Here is a 14,065-nt window from a genome sequence, read left to right on the forward strand (position 1 = left end):
CCCGGGAGCGCGTGTCCAACTTGCTCCCTGTGGTGGGCAGAAAAATGACCCTCTACAGATGTCCGCGTCCTGATGCCTGGAACCTGTCGATATGCTGTCTTATGTGGCAAAAGGGAGACTTTGCCGGTACGATTAAGCTAAAGATGCTGAGGTGGGAAGAGCAGCCAATCCATTGTGGCTCAGGGGTAACAAACCCAAGTAGGACCCATGAAGGCTCTGGTTTGATCCCTGGCCTCGCTCAGTGGGTTAAGGATCCAGGGTTGCCGTGAGCTGTGCTATAGGTCACCAGTGCGGCTTGGATCCTGCTGTGCTGTGGCTGTGGTGCAGAACAGCAGCCGCAGCTCTGATTTGACCCCTCACCTGGGAACTTCCATATGTCGCCAGTGCGGCCCTTAAAAAAAAAAAAAAAAGGCAGTAACATAAAATCAAATCCTTTCCCAGAAAGCCCTTCCCAGCAGGCTTCTGCTTGCGGCCTCAGCCCCACCACGTCCCTGTCACTCCACAGTCCAGCCACGTGGGGCTTCCTCAGTACCAGGAATTGACACTTTAAATATTTTAGGGCTTTCACAACCCAGGTCTCTTTGCCTAAAACGCTCTTCCTCTCCCTCCTCTTCACTTTTGAGGTCTCAACGTCCTCCCAAGGCCTTCAGGTCTAGTTGGTGCTTTCTGCGCATGTGCAGCGCCCCCTACTGCCCGCAGCGTCCCCTCCTGTCCCTTCTGTGACACTCGCTCTTTAAGTGCCGGCTCAGAACCTCGCCGGCCCTTCCAGAGCTGCGGCGGCGTCAAGGCCAGGTTGCTCCTCCGCGGCGACCTGCCCAGTACATCGGTTGTGCTCAGTAAATATTTTGTCAGTGAGAGAATGAATTTGTCCTACATGAAGTCTGGGGGAAGGAAATAAGAACGGTGAGTTGATGCGATGCTGTTTGATTGTATCCGCCCCCTGAGTTAATAATTGAGGGAGATGAAGCCTGACACTTGGGCCCCCTCTGAATCACTTCCTCCTAACCTCATGGGACATCAGGCCCTTCCTGCCTGTCCTGCTGCGTTTCTGAACCTCATAAAATGCTTGCCTCACCCACACTTAGGGAGAGAATCTGGTTTGGTGCCTGGGAGAGGGTGTCTATTCCTCCTCCCCCTCCCTAACTCCTGCTGTTCTCACCTCTCCCCAGTCCTCCTTCTCAGCACATCCCACAGGTCCTCTAAACCAAGTCAGCCGGAAAGTCTGGAGCATCACCAAGATGTTGCCTGTCCTCAGATTCGTTCCTGAGCAGGAGAACTCCAGCGACACCCTGAAAAAAGAAACGAGATGCATGAGTGAGACACATCCTGGGTCTGGACTTGGTAAGTCTCTTTGCCGAAGCAGGCTGTGCTATGGGTGTGATCGGAACAGGTTTGGAAAGGCCCCTGTGTCAAATCGTAGTTCCTCCCTCGAGGCTAAGATGCTGTCTGAGGTTACACAGCATGGGAGACAGTATTAGTCAGCTGGGGCTGCCATAGCAAAGTACCAAAGACTGGGTGGCTTAAAACAACAATGGAAATGTATTTCTCACACTTCTGGAGACTAGATGCTCAAGATCAAGGTGTGGGCAGACTTTGCCTCTTCTTTTTTTTTCTTTTGTCTTTTTGCCTTTTCTAGGGCCGCTCCCGGGGCATATGGAGGTTCCCAGGCTAGGGGTCGAATGGGAGCTATAGCCACCAGCCTACGCCAGAGCCACAGCAACGTGGGATCCGAGCCGCATCTGCAACCTACACTACAGCTCAGGGCAATGCCGGATCGTCAACCCACTGAGGGAGGCCAGGGATCAAACCCGCAACCTCATGGTTCTTAGTCAGATTCGTTAACCACTGCGCCACGACGGGAACTCCTTCTTCTCTGTTTTTTTTAAGGCGGCACCTGCAGCATATGGACGTTCCTGGGCCAGGGGTCAAATCAGAGCTGCAGCTGCTGGCCTACGCCACAGCCACAGCAACACGGGATCCGAGCCTCATCAGAGATCTATGCCACAGCTCGCAGCAACGCTGGATCCTTAACCCACTGATCGAGCCCAGGGATGGAACCCCCACCCTCCAGGACATTGTCAGAGTCTTAACCTGCTGAGCTATAATGGGAATTCCAGAGGTGGCTTCTTCTGAGCCCTCTCTCCTTGGCTTGCAGATCACCTTCTTGCCTTTCTGCATACACAACCCTGGCGTCTCTCTCTGCTTTCAAATTCCCTCTTCTGACAAGGACACCAGTTGTGACTGAACTAGGAGCCACCCTAATGGCCTCGTTTTAACCTCATCACCTCTTTAAAGGCCCCCTCTCCAAACACAGTCATTTTGAGGTACTGAGGATTAGGGCATCAGCATATGAATTTGGGGGTGGAGATTGGGGAGACGCAATTCAGCCCATCAGAGACATTCCTTGGTTTAGGATAGTAACAGACCTTCAGTACTGCTCAGAATAAAAGCAGTAACTATTAGATTAATGAGTAATTCAATTTGTTCTCCCTGAAAGCTAGGGACAGGATATAATTAATTTAAAAATGAATAGATACAATTAATTGTAGGTAAACTAGCTCTCTAATCCAATGAGAGCAGGGGAGGCCTGGGGGCCCAGACACTTCTTCTTGGTTGTGCCATGCCTTAAGTGCATCCTTGCAGACCCCAAAACAGGAAAGCATGAATCCAGAGCAGTGAAGAGAGCTCTGGACTCAGCACTTTTCCTGAGGTTACCTGCATAAAGCCTGGGTGTTAATGGGCCATTTTCACAGAGGAAAAATCCTGGGACTTTAGCAGAGTGAGAGGAAAGATCAGAGAACTATATATAAAATTCTAGAACCTGAGGGCAAACCCTCAGTTGGTATTTTAAATTTTTATTTGTATTTATTTATTTATTGGCTTTTTTTTTTTTTTTAGGGCCACACCTGCGGCACATGGAGGTTCCCAGGCTAGGGGTCGAATTGGAGCTGTAGCTGCTGGCCTACGCCACAGCCACAGCAATTCGGGATCCAAGCCACGTCTGTGACCTATACCACAGTTCACGGCAATGCCGGACTCTTAACCCACTGAGCGATGCCAGGGATCAAACCCACATCGTCATGGATACTAGTTGGGTTCATTAACCACTGAGCCACGACAAGAACTCCAGTTGGTACTTTAAAAAAAAAAACACCCTCGCTCTGAAAAAGACAGTGGGAATGTATGATTGTCTCTGCCTTTACAATGAGTAATTAGCAAGAGAAAATTCCCCTGAGAATTCCTAACAGCCCATATTCTGTGGATTTAGAGGCTAAATGGGTACTATCTGCATAGCCCGAAAGACTTCCACACAAAATTTTAGAGTGATCCCAAGTTGGCTATTCCCACAGGTACGTGGCATAAGCAAACACTAACTCTATCCAGGGAAACGGATTTTAAGCCCAGGCTTTAAAGAATTTTCCGAGACAAAATCCCAAAGAACAATGCGTTCCACAACCCACACAAGCAGAAGCAATAAACCTCAGAATCAGACTCACAGTTGGTACAAATATTGGAATTATAAGGTACAGAATATAAAATCAATATATTAAATGTTTAAAGAAACTGAAGAAGTTTCTGTCATGGCTCAGTGGTTAACAAACCATACTAGCATTCATGAGGACGCAGGTTTGATCCCTGGCCTCCCATCAGTGGGTTAAGGATCCAGCATAGCCATAAGCAGTGGTGTGGGTCGCAGATGCGGCTTAGATCTAGTGTTGCTGTGGCTGTGGCGAAGGCTGGCAGCTGCAGCTCCAATTTGACCCCTAGCCTGGGAACCTCCATATGCCATTGGTGTGGCCGTAAAAAGATAAATAAATAAATAAATAAATAAATAAGAAAGAAACTGAAGATGGTGTTTAAAAAATGCTGAAAGAGGAGTTCCCAGTGTGGCTCACTCAGCAGGTTAAGAACCCAACTAGTATCCATGAGGATTCAGGTTTGATCCCTGGCCTCTCTCAGTGGGTTAAGGATCTGGCATTGCTGTGAGCTGTGGCCTAGGGTGGAGGCAGGGCTCAGATTCTGCTTTGCTGTGGCTGTGGCATAGGCCCCTAGCCTAGGAATTTCCATACGCTGCAAATGCGGCCATTTAAAGAAAAAAAAAAAAAAAAAGATAATAGAAGGGCGAGAAGCACATTAGAAGAGATAATTTCTCGAAATTTTTCAGAATGGATGCAAGATTCTTCCTCAAATTCAAGAAACCCAATGAATCCCACACAGAATATTTTCTAAAAGATCCACACTAGACATATAATAAATCTTAGTATACTGAAGAGAAAAATCATTAGAACAGCCAAAGCATTACTTTTCTTTTTCTTTTCTTTTTTTCTTTTCTCTTTTTTTGGGGGGAGGGGTTGCAACCCATGGCATGCAGAAGTTGCCAGGCCAAGGATCGAACCCACACCACAGCAGCAACCCAAGCCACAGCAGTGACAATGCTGGATCCTTAACCCCCGGGCCACCAGGGAACTCATACTTTTCATTTCCCAATGCTAATGATGGAAGCCAGAAGACTGCAGAATAAGATCCTCAAAGTGCTAAAATAAAACAGCTGTCACACTACAATTGCATGGCCAGAAAAATATCTTTCAAAAACAAAAATAAGATTATTGTTTAGACAAACCGAAAGGTAGGAATCGATTCCCAAATTACTCTCTTCAAAAGAAATTCGAAAAGATATAATTCAGGAAGAAGGAAGCTAATCTTCGAATAAAGGCCTGAAACATAAGAATAAGAAAAGAAAAAGTAAACAAAAATGAAAAGTTTAAACACATCAAAAATGTCAAAACTATCAAAAGCACAGTAACAATGTCAAATTTTGGTGTTACACAAAGAAGTAGAATCTTGAACAACTTCTAACTGGAGAAGATCTTGTCGGGGGAGACACATGATGATATTTTTGGAGTAACCATTAAAAGAACAGAAAGTAAGTGTCCGGCTTCCCATACGGCAGAGAGAGGAAATGGAAATGTTTGGAGACTCAATGCGAAACAATGCCAGAAGCACAAGGAGAACAAGAGAGACAGCACAACAGGAATGGACAATATGACTGAGGGAATTCTCTGTCTCCCCTCTTTGTAGAGCAGATGAGAGCATCTTTGTGCAAGATTAGGTGAAAAATGGTGATGTATGGTTGTTAAGTGAAGTTTAGGGAGTTCCTGTTGTGCCTCAGCAGTAACGAACCCAACTAGGATCTGTGAGGAGGCTGGTTCGATCCCTCACCTCGCTCAGTGGGTTAAGGATCTGCTGTCCCCTGAGTTGTGGTGTAGGTTGACGATGAAGCTCAGATACCACCCTGCTGTGGCTGTGGCATAGGCTGGCAGCTGCAGCTCCGAATGGACCCCTAGCCTGGGACCTTCCATGTGCCTCAGCTGTGGCCCTAAAAAGCAAAACTCAAATAAAATAATAAAAGTTAAAACAAAAAGGAGTTCCCGTCGTGGCTCAGTGGTTAGTGAATCCGACTAGGAACCGTGAGGTTGCGGGTTCGATCCCTAGCCTTGCTCAGTGGGTTAAGGATCCGGCGTTGCCGTGAGCTGTGGTGTAGGTTGCAGACAAGGCTCGGATCCCGCGTTGCTGTGGCTCTGGTGTAGGCTGGTGGCTACAGCTCCGATTAGACTCCTAGCCTGGGAGTCTCCATATGCCACAGGAGCGGCCCTAGAAAAGGCAAAAAGACAAATAATAATAATAATAATAATAATAAAACAAAAAATAAATGGAAGATCAAATGTGTGCAAAAAGTATGTACGGATTCTGGGTAGTCAAAAAGTTAGGTGAGGAGTTCCCACTGTGGCTTAGCAGTAACAACCCAGCTAGTATCCATGAGGATGCGGGTTTGATCCCTGGCCTTACTCAGTGGATTAAGGATCCGGTGTGGCTGTGGTGGTGGTGTAAGCCAGCAGCTACAGCTCTGATTAGACCCCTAGCCTGGGAACTTCCATATGCCACAGGTGTGGCACTAAAGAGACAAAAAGGGAGGTAGGTGAACTCTGTTGGTGACTGATCCATTGTTTCTTGGCTCAGAGCCACCCTTTTACACTCTGCCTTGTGGCGCTGCCAGCTCCCTCTTTGGTTCTGCCTAGAGGGAGCACAAGAAAGCAAGAGAAAAGGCTGGATGGAGAAAGTTCGGGCTTCTTCCTGTTTTGCTTCTTATTCCCGCCGGCATCACCCAGCAAGGGTTCATCCCCCTGAAGGCAGCAGGTGACTCCTGTTTTTTCTACACTCTCATTTTTCTCTCTCTGACATAACAAGACCAGCTGTCCCCTTGTCAGAGGCCTGGGTTCCGTCTCTCCAGGAGCACTCCATCAACCTTCTAGATACTGATAACCCCAAACTCTTCCCTTTATTGCCTTAGTCCTAGGGGTGAAAGCTGATTCCTGCATCTGTTATCCGCTTAGTACAGCATCCGCATTTTGCCATCTCACCAACTCAATCAATTCCTTCCATAAAATTCTGTTAGCATAAGTGGTTCAGTTTCTCTTTTTCTTTTCTTTTTTTCTTTCTTTTTTTTTTTTTTTTTTTTTGGCTTTTCAGGGCCACATCATAGCATATGGAGGTTCCCAGGCTAGGGGTCCAGTCAGAGCTAAAGCTCTGGCCTATGCCACAGCAACAGCAGCATGGGCTCTGAGCGGTGTCTGTGACCTGCACCACAGCTCACAGCCACGCCGGATCCTTAACTCACCGAGCAAGGCCAGTGATCGAACCCGCAACCTCATGGGTCCTAGTCAGATTCGTTTCTGCTGTGCCACGACAGGAACTCCAGTGTCTTTTTCTGACCAAATCCCAGTTAGTACTCTTTCTCTCCTGTAGCCATATGGTTAATTTTTGGCCAGTGGTAGAGGAGCAGAAGCAAGGCAGGCAATTTCTGATTTATGTCCTTAAAGATGAAGCTAATTGTTCCATAATTCTGCATTCTATCGTCTCACATAGAGGAACACAGACTTGGTGGCACTAAGACGGCTTCAACCATGTGAGTCGGATGATGCTCAAAGCAGGGAAAGAAGGAAGTGGGACCTGGTGACCCTTGGGGGATGGGGAGGGCCCCTACCTACTCTGGGACATTTTGTGAAACAAATATCTTCTGAGGCATTGTGTTCTGGACTCTCTTTATTATACCATAGTTATCTATCCTAGTGTAGATGGCTCTTAAAAAAAAATGCAAGAGTTCCCACTGTGGCTCAGTGGGTTAAGAACGTGATTAGTATCCATGAAGATGCAGGTTCGATCCCTGACCTCACTCAGTCTGTTAAGGCTGTGGCGCTGCTGCGAGCTATGGTGTAGGTTGCAGACGAGGCTTGGATTTGATGTTGCTGTGGTTGTGGCTGGCAGCAGCACCTCTGATTTGACCCCTAGCCTGGAAACTCCCACATGCCTCAGGTTCGGCCCTAAAAGACCAACAACAACAACTACAACATCAAAAAACCCCAAAAAACAGAAACCCCATAACTTAAATAACGTAATATAAATGCCTCATGTTTAAAAATAAAACATAAAAGAAATAAATCCTTATACCTGAATGGCAATAAAAGCACTACCAAAGCATGGAGTAGTGTCATTGGGTTAAGGATCTGGCGTCGTCACTGCTGTGGCTCTGGTTACTGCTATGGCAAAGGTTTGATCCCTGACCCAGGAACTTCCACATGCCACAGATGCAGCCAAAAAAAAGTAATACCAAGCAATGTTTCAAGGGCAAATTATTACTTTGAACATTTCTTTTTAATGGCTGCACCCAAGGCATATGGAAATTCTGGGTCCGAGACTGAACCCAAGCCGCAGCCGCAGCAACACTAGATGCTTTTTCTTAACCCACTGCGCTAGGCTGGGGATCCAATCCATGCCTCCGAAGCAACCCGAGCCACTGCAGTTGGATTCTTAACTCACTATGCCACAGCAGGAACTCCACTTTGAACATTTTTATCAAAAGATTGAAAATAAATGAAGGAAGCCTCAGTTTAGGAAGAAAGATCAACAAAAATAACACCTAGCAATTTGAAATTCTAATAATATAGAAATACTTCAGGTAAGACTGATAGAGATGAAAAAGAAAGATGTAAAAAACCAAAATGCATAACTGAAAAGGGGAAAAAACTGCAGATGCAGGTATTTTTAAGTGATAGAATACATTTTGAACTACATAAACCAGTACACTTGAAAACCATAACGAAAATGGATAAATTTCCACAAGAATAGAAAATGCCAATACTGGAACAAAAAATAGTAAACTTTGAAGAGACCAATAACAATTAAAGAATGTGAAATTTTCATTAAAAGAAGCCCTAGAAGGTTTAACAGGGGAATTCTACCAAATTTTAAGGAACAAGTAACACCTGCTATATACAAATCACTACAGGAAAAACAGAAATTCATTTTACAGAGCTGGCATAGCCTTGATTCCTAAACTGAACAGAGACCATTTGGGGAAAGAATATTAGAGGTCCAGTTTACTTTCTAAGTGTAAATACAATTCCTAAACAAAATATTAGATTAGCAAATACAGCAATGTATGAAAAATAAAAATAAGTCATCAGTTGTTTTAGTAAACATCAGGAAAGTTAATGCCATGCACTACTTTGCAGAATAAAGAAGGAAAGTCATATGCTCACCCCACAGATTGAAAAAACATTTGGTAAAGTTCAACTATTTTTTTTTTCTTTTTAGGGCTGCACCTGTGGCATATGGAAGTTCCTGGGCTAGGGGTCAAATCAGAGCTGCAGCTACTGGCCTACACCACAGCCAGGGCAACACTGGATCCGAGCCGCACCTGTGACCTACACCACAGCTTGCAGCAAGGTCAGATCCTTAACCCTCTGAGCCACAATGTCAGATCCTTAACCCTCTGAAGCCCTCCTTCAACATCTATTTATGATAAAACCTCTCAGAAAAGCAGAGATACAGAAGAACTTCCATAACTTGATAAGGACTATCTACCAAAAATCTACTGCACCCCACACAACTCAACATAAAACCTTAAACTCATGTCTTTTAAGATCAGGAAGAAAATACAGCTGAACACAGTCACTACTACTATTCACTCTGAGGGGTCCTGACCATTGCAATAAATCATTGTAAATAAATACAAATACACACACACACACACACACACACACACGTAATGAAAGAAAGGATGGCAAAACTGTTATCATTTGAATGTGATTTGTTTTACCATACAGAAACTTCAAACCATTAAAGCTAATAAGAGCATCAGCAAATTGCCCAAATAAAAGATCGAATTGGAAAAATGAATTCCTCTACATAATAATAAACTAGGAACTCTTACGAAAAATAAGGTTCCATTCAGAATTAGTAACAAACATTTAAAGGTAATCTAGGAATTAACCTGTCAATCCCCAACACATTTATGAAGGAAAAAAATTTAATGTTATTGAAGGACACAAAAGAAATCTAACAAAAGGGGAGATGCACCATGTTCATGAATGCAACAATCTAATATTATCAAGGTGCTTCTTCTATATAAATCAAGCTATAAATTCTATGTAAGCCCAAATTCCATAAAGTTTTTCGAGAAACACAATAAATGGATTCAAAAAAGCATATGAGGAGTTCCTATTGTGGTGCAGTGGAAACGAATCCAACTAGTATCCATGAAGATGCGGGTTTGATCCTTGGCCTTGCTCAGTGGGTCAGGGATCCAGCATTGCCGTGAGCTGTGGTGTAGGTTGCAGACACGGCTCGGATCCCAAGTTGTTCTGCCTGTGGCTGTGGCCGGCAAGCTGTAGCTGCGATTAGCCTGGGAACTTCCATATGCTGCCAGTGCAGCCCTAAAAAGCAAAAAAAAAAAAAAAAAAAAAAAAAGGAGGGGAAATTTTCTGTATCATATACATCAAAAAGCCAGAGCTTAAAAAAAACAAAACAGGAGTTCCCATCAGGGCTCAGCAGCAATTAACCCGACTAGAATCCATGAGGATGTGGGTTCAATCCCTGGCCTCACTCAGTGGGTTAAGAATCTGGCATCCCAAGTTGCTCTGCCTGTGGCTGTGGCTGGCAAGCCGTAGCTGCAATTAGACCCCTGAGAACTTCCATATGCTGCAAGTGCAGTCTAAAAAAAAAAAAAAAGAAAGAAAAGAAAGCAAAGGTGGGATGGCATATAAATAGACAAACTGATCAAAGGAACAGACCAGAGAGGAGAGTCGTGTACATAAAAGACCTTGAGATGTATCAGAATAAGCATCCTAATTAGAAGGGAAGAGATGGCTTGTGAAAGGATAATATTGGGGAAACTGGCTGCTTAGAGGGAGAAAAGAAAAGTTGGTTCCCTACCTCTCACCATAATATAAAGGTCAAATAAAAGGACTAAGACCTAAATATGAAAGATAAACCTATAAAGCTAGTACATTCGTTTCATGGGGCTTCCAGAACAAGGTGCCACAAACTGGTGGCTTAACACAGCAGAAACATATTGTCTCACAGTTCTGGATGTTAGACCTTCAAAATGGGCACATGGCCCCCTGAAACCTGTAGGGAAATCTTTCATTTCCTCTTAACTTTTGGTGGTTTGCTGGCCATCTTTGGAGTTCCTCAGCCTGCAGCTGCGTAATTCCAATCTCAGCCTTTCTCATCACATGGCATTCTCCCTCTGTCTGTCTGTCTTCAGATGGTTTTCTTCTTATAAAGACATCAGCCCTACTGGAGTAGGGGCCCACCCTACTCCAGTATGACCTCATCTTAATTTAACTATTTACATTTGCAAATATTCTCTTTCCAAATAAAAGCACCTCTGGAGTACAAGGGTTAGGATTTCAGCATATATTTTGGGGAGACACAATTCAACCCAGAACAGCCAGTAGAAAAATGGAGAATATTTTTTATGATTTTGCAGTGAATAAACCATATAGTGAAATCAAGAGAACATAAAACTATGTAGGGAAAATGAGATGAATTTGACTATATTAAGATGAAAGATTTCTTCCAGAGACATAATTGAAAAGGTTTTCATGTGTGTGCGTGTGTGTGTGTCTGTGTGTGTTTGTGTGTGTCTTTTTAGGGCTGCACCCTCAGCATATGGATTTTCCCAGGCTAGGGGTCCAACTGGAGCTGTAGCCACCAGCCTACACCACAGCCACAGCAACGCCAGCCCACTGAGTGAGGCCAGGGATCGAACACACAACCTCATGGTTCCTAGTCAGATTCGTTTCCGCTGCGCTCCTGAATAAATAACAACCCAGGAGAAGATATTTTCAGCTTAAAAAAAAATGTGATTAATATCCAGAATATACAACAAAATCCTGTAAATATTTAAGAAATATTTAATATCTAAGATATTAAAAACCACATTTCTATATAATTTGGGGGTTATGGGGAATTAAAAATACACTCTTTTTGGAACTGAATGACAATGACAGCATTATATATCAAAACCCAGAGTATACATAATAACAATTAAGGAAGAAATTAATTAAATAAAATAGCCCTCCCTCAAAAAAAAAAAAAAGTAGAAGAGGGAGGAAGTGGGATGGACTGGGAGTTTGGGGTTAGTAGATGCAAACTATTACATTTAGAATGGATAAGTAATGAGGTCCTGCTGTATAGCACAGGGAACTATATATCTTGTCTTTTGGGATAGAACATGATGGAAGATAATACTAAAAAAATAATGTATATATATTTATGACTCGGTCACTTTGCTGTACAGAAGTGAAATTGGCACATTATAAATCAACTAGACTTTAATTAAAAATAAAAAAATTAAATAAGTAGAAGAGATTACTGGTTTAAAAAAATTGGTTTGGGGTTTCCTTTTTTTTTTTTTTGGTCACTCCCACATCATGCAGGAGTTCCTGGGCCAGGGATCAAACCCAAGCAACAGCAGTAACTAAAGCGACAGCAGTGACAATGGAGGATCCTTAACCCACTGAGCCACAAGTGAAATCCTTGGGTTTTTTTTTTTTTTAAGACCAATAAAATTTGGGGTTTATTACATTTTTTGGCAAATCTGATCCAGAAAAATAAGAAAAGAAACAAATAAATATCAGGAAAGCCAAGAAATATAACTTCAGATCCAAATGATTGATAAGAAATGATATGCATAATAAAGTTATGCCAATGAATCTGAAACCCTAGATAAAGTACATATTGTTCTAGGCAAATATAAGTTACAAAACTTTATTCCGGGAGAAAGTAGTAAATCTGAATAAACCCATATCCACGGAAGAGACTGAAATTGTAGTCAAAGACCTACCAAAAAGGCACCAAGCATGGATGACCATACAGTCAAGCTGTACCAAATGTTCAAAGAACAGATAACTCCAATATATCAGAAACCATTCCAGATTGCAGGAAAAGGTAGGTGGTTCCTCCAAATCACAGAACAGGCTAGCATTTCCCTCATGTCAAAACTGGGCAAGGCTAGCACAAGAAAGAAAACCATGAGTCAATGCCATTCATGAAAACAAACACATAACAACCCTAAAGAAAATGTTATCAAATCAAATCCAGCAACAGTAAAGAGAGGAAGATGGTTCAACATTAACAGATTTAGGCAGAAAAGTCATCTTATCACATCGACAAATGCATAGAAAGCCAATAACTGCTCTAAAAAAAAAAAAAAAAGAAAGAAAGAAAGAAAAGAAAAAACTTTTGGAGTTCCTGCCGTGGTGCAACGGGATCAGTGGCATCTCTGCAGCTCCAGGATGCAGGTTCAATCCCCAGGCCAGCATACTGCGTTAAAGGATCCGGTGTTGCCATAGAAGCTGCAGTGCAGGTCACAACAGCAGTTCAGATCCAGTCCCTGGCCTGGGAACTCCATATGCCTCAGGGTGGCCAAAAATGAAAAAACAGAAAAAAAAAAAAAAAAAAGAAAAGAAAAAACAGCTTCTTAGCAAATTAGGAATAAAATTTGATGAAGGGCTTCCTTAATGATGAACCCTTAGGGGCATTCCTTTAAAAAGTCTAGAACTAGAGAAGGATTGTCCATTATCACCGCTATCATTCAACATTGTTTGGAACTCTTTTTTTTTTTTTTTTTAAACAAGTGGCTGCACCTGCAGCATATGGACGTTCCCAGGCTAGAGGTGGAGACGCAGCCACTGTAGAAGCAACACCATGTAGTTATGTTGTGAGCCACATGGCAAGTCCTGTACTGGAGCTCTTAACCAAAGACAGAGGGATGAGAAATGAGCTGTAAAGACTGGAAAAACTAAACTGTCTTCCTTCCCTCCCCCACCCCCCCGCCCCCAGCCTCCGCCCCCACCAGACAACAGGATCATCTAGCTAGAACAGTGTAGAGAATAATCTGTCAAGTTATTCTAGAACAAGTAAGAGTGTGTTCAACAAGGTAGCCAGATCCACGCTCAGTACTGAAAACACAAGATGGTAATTATTAGAGAAATACAAATCAATACCACACACCAATCAGAATGACCATTTTTTAAAAGTCTACAAATAACAAATACTGGAGAAGGTGTGGAGTAAAGGGAACCCTCCTACACTGTTGGTGGGAATGTAAGTTGGTACAGCCACTATGGAAAACAGTAAGGAGGTTCCTCAAAAAACTAAAAATAGACTTGCCATATGATCCATCAATCCCATTCCTGGGCTTATATCTGGACAAAACTATAATTTGAAAAGGTAATGCCCCCACCATGTTCATAGCAGCACTATTCACAATAGCCAAGACATGAAAACACCTAAACGACCATTGACAAATGAATGGATAAAGATGTGGTACATATATGCAATGGAATACTACTCAGCCATGAAAAGGGATGACATAATGCCATTTGCAGCAACATGGATAGAATTAGAGACTATCATACCAAATGAAGTCAGTCAGACAGGGAAAGACAAATACCATATAATATCACTTATATGTAGAATCTAAAATATGACACAAATGAACTAATCTGTGAAAGAGAAACAGACTCACAGACATAGGAACAGACTTGTGGTTACCAAAGGGGAGAGGGCAAGGAGGGATTGAGAGTTTTGGGTTAGCAGATGCAAACTATTATATATAGAATCGATAAACAACAAGGTCCTATTGTATAGCACAGGGAACTGTACTCGATATCCTGTGATAAACCATAATGGAAACGAATATTAAAAAGAATGTATA

General features: G+C 43.1%; 1 protein-coding gene across 3 annotated transcripts in view; it reads right to left on the reverse strand.

The window, feature by feature from the left end:
* CCNP (cyclin P) overlaps positions 1 to 14,065 on the reverse strand; it is a 147,411-nt gene that overhangs the window by 101,414 nt on the left and 31,932 nt on the right. For all 3 annotated transcript variants that reach the window (XR_014806105.1, XR_014806106.1, XR_014806104.1), the window contains one exon: positions 1,160 to 1,289. The gene's annotated coding sequence lies outside the window, so the exon portion shown is untranslated. The remainder of the gene's footprint in view (positions 1 to 1,159; positions 1,290 to 14,065) is intronic.

The sequence above is a fragment of the Sus scrofa genome, chromosome 6 (genome assembly GCF_054392235.1).
Source record: "Sus scrofa isolate SSC_HxYL_T2T_F1_AM1 chromosome 6, Sscrofa_HxYL_maternal_Yorkshire_Landrace_v2.0, whole genome shotgun sequence".
NCBI lineage: Eukaryota > Metazoa > Chordata > Mammalia > Artiodactyla > Suidae > Sus > Sus scrofa.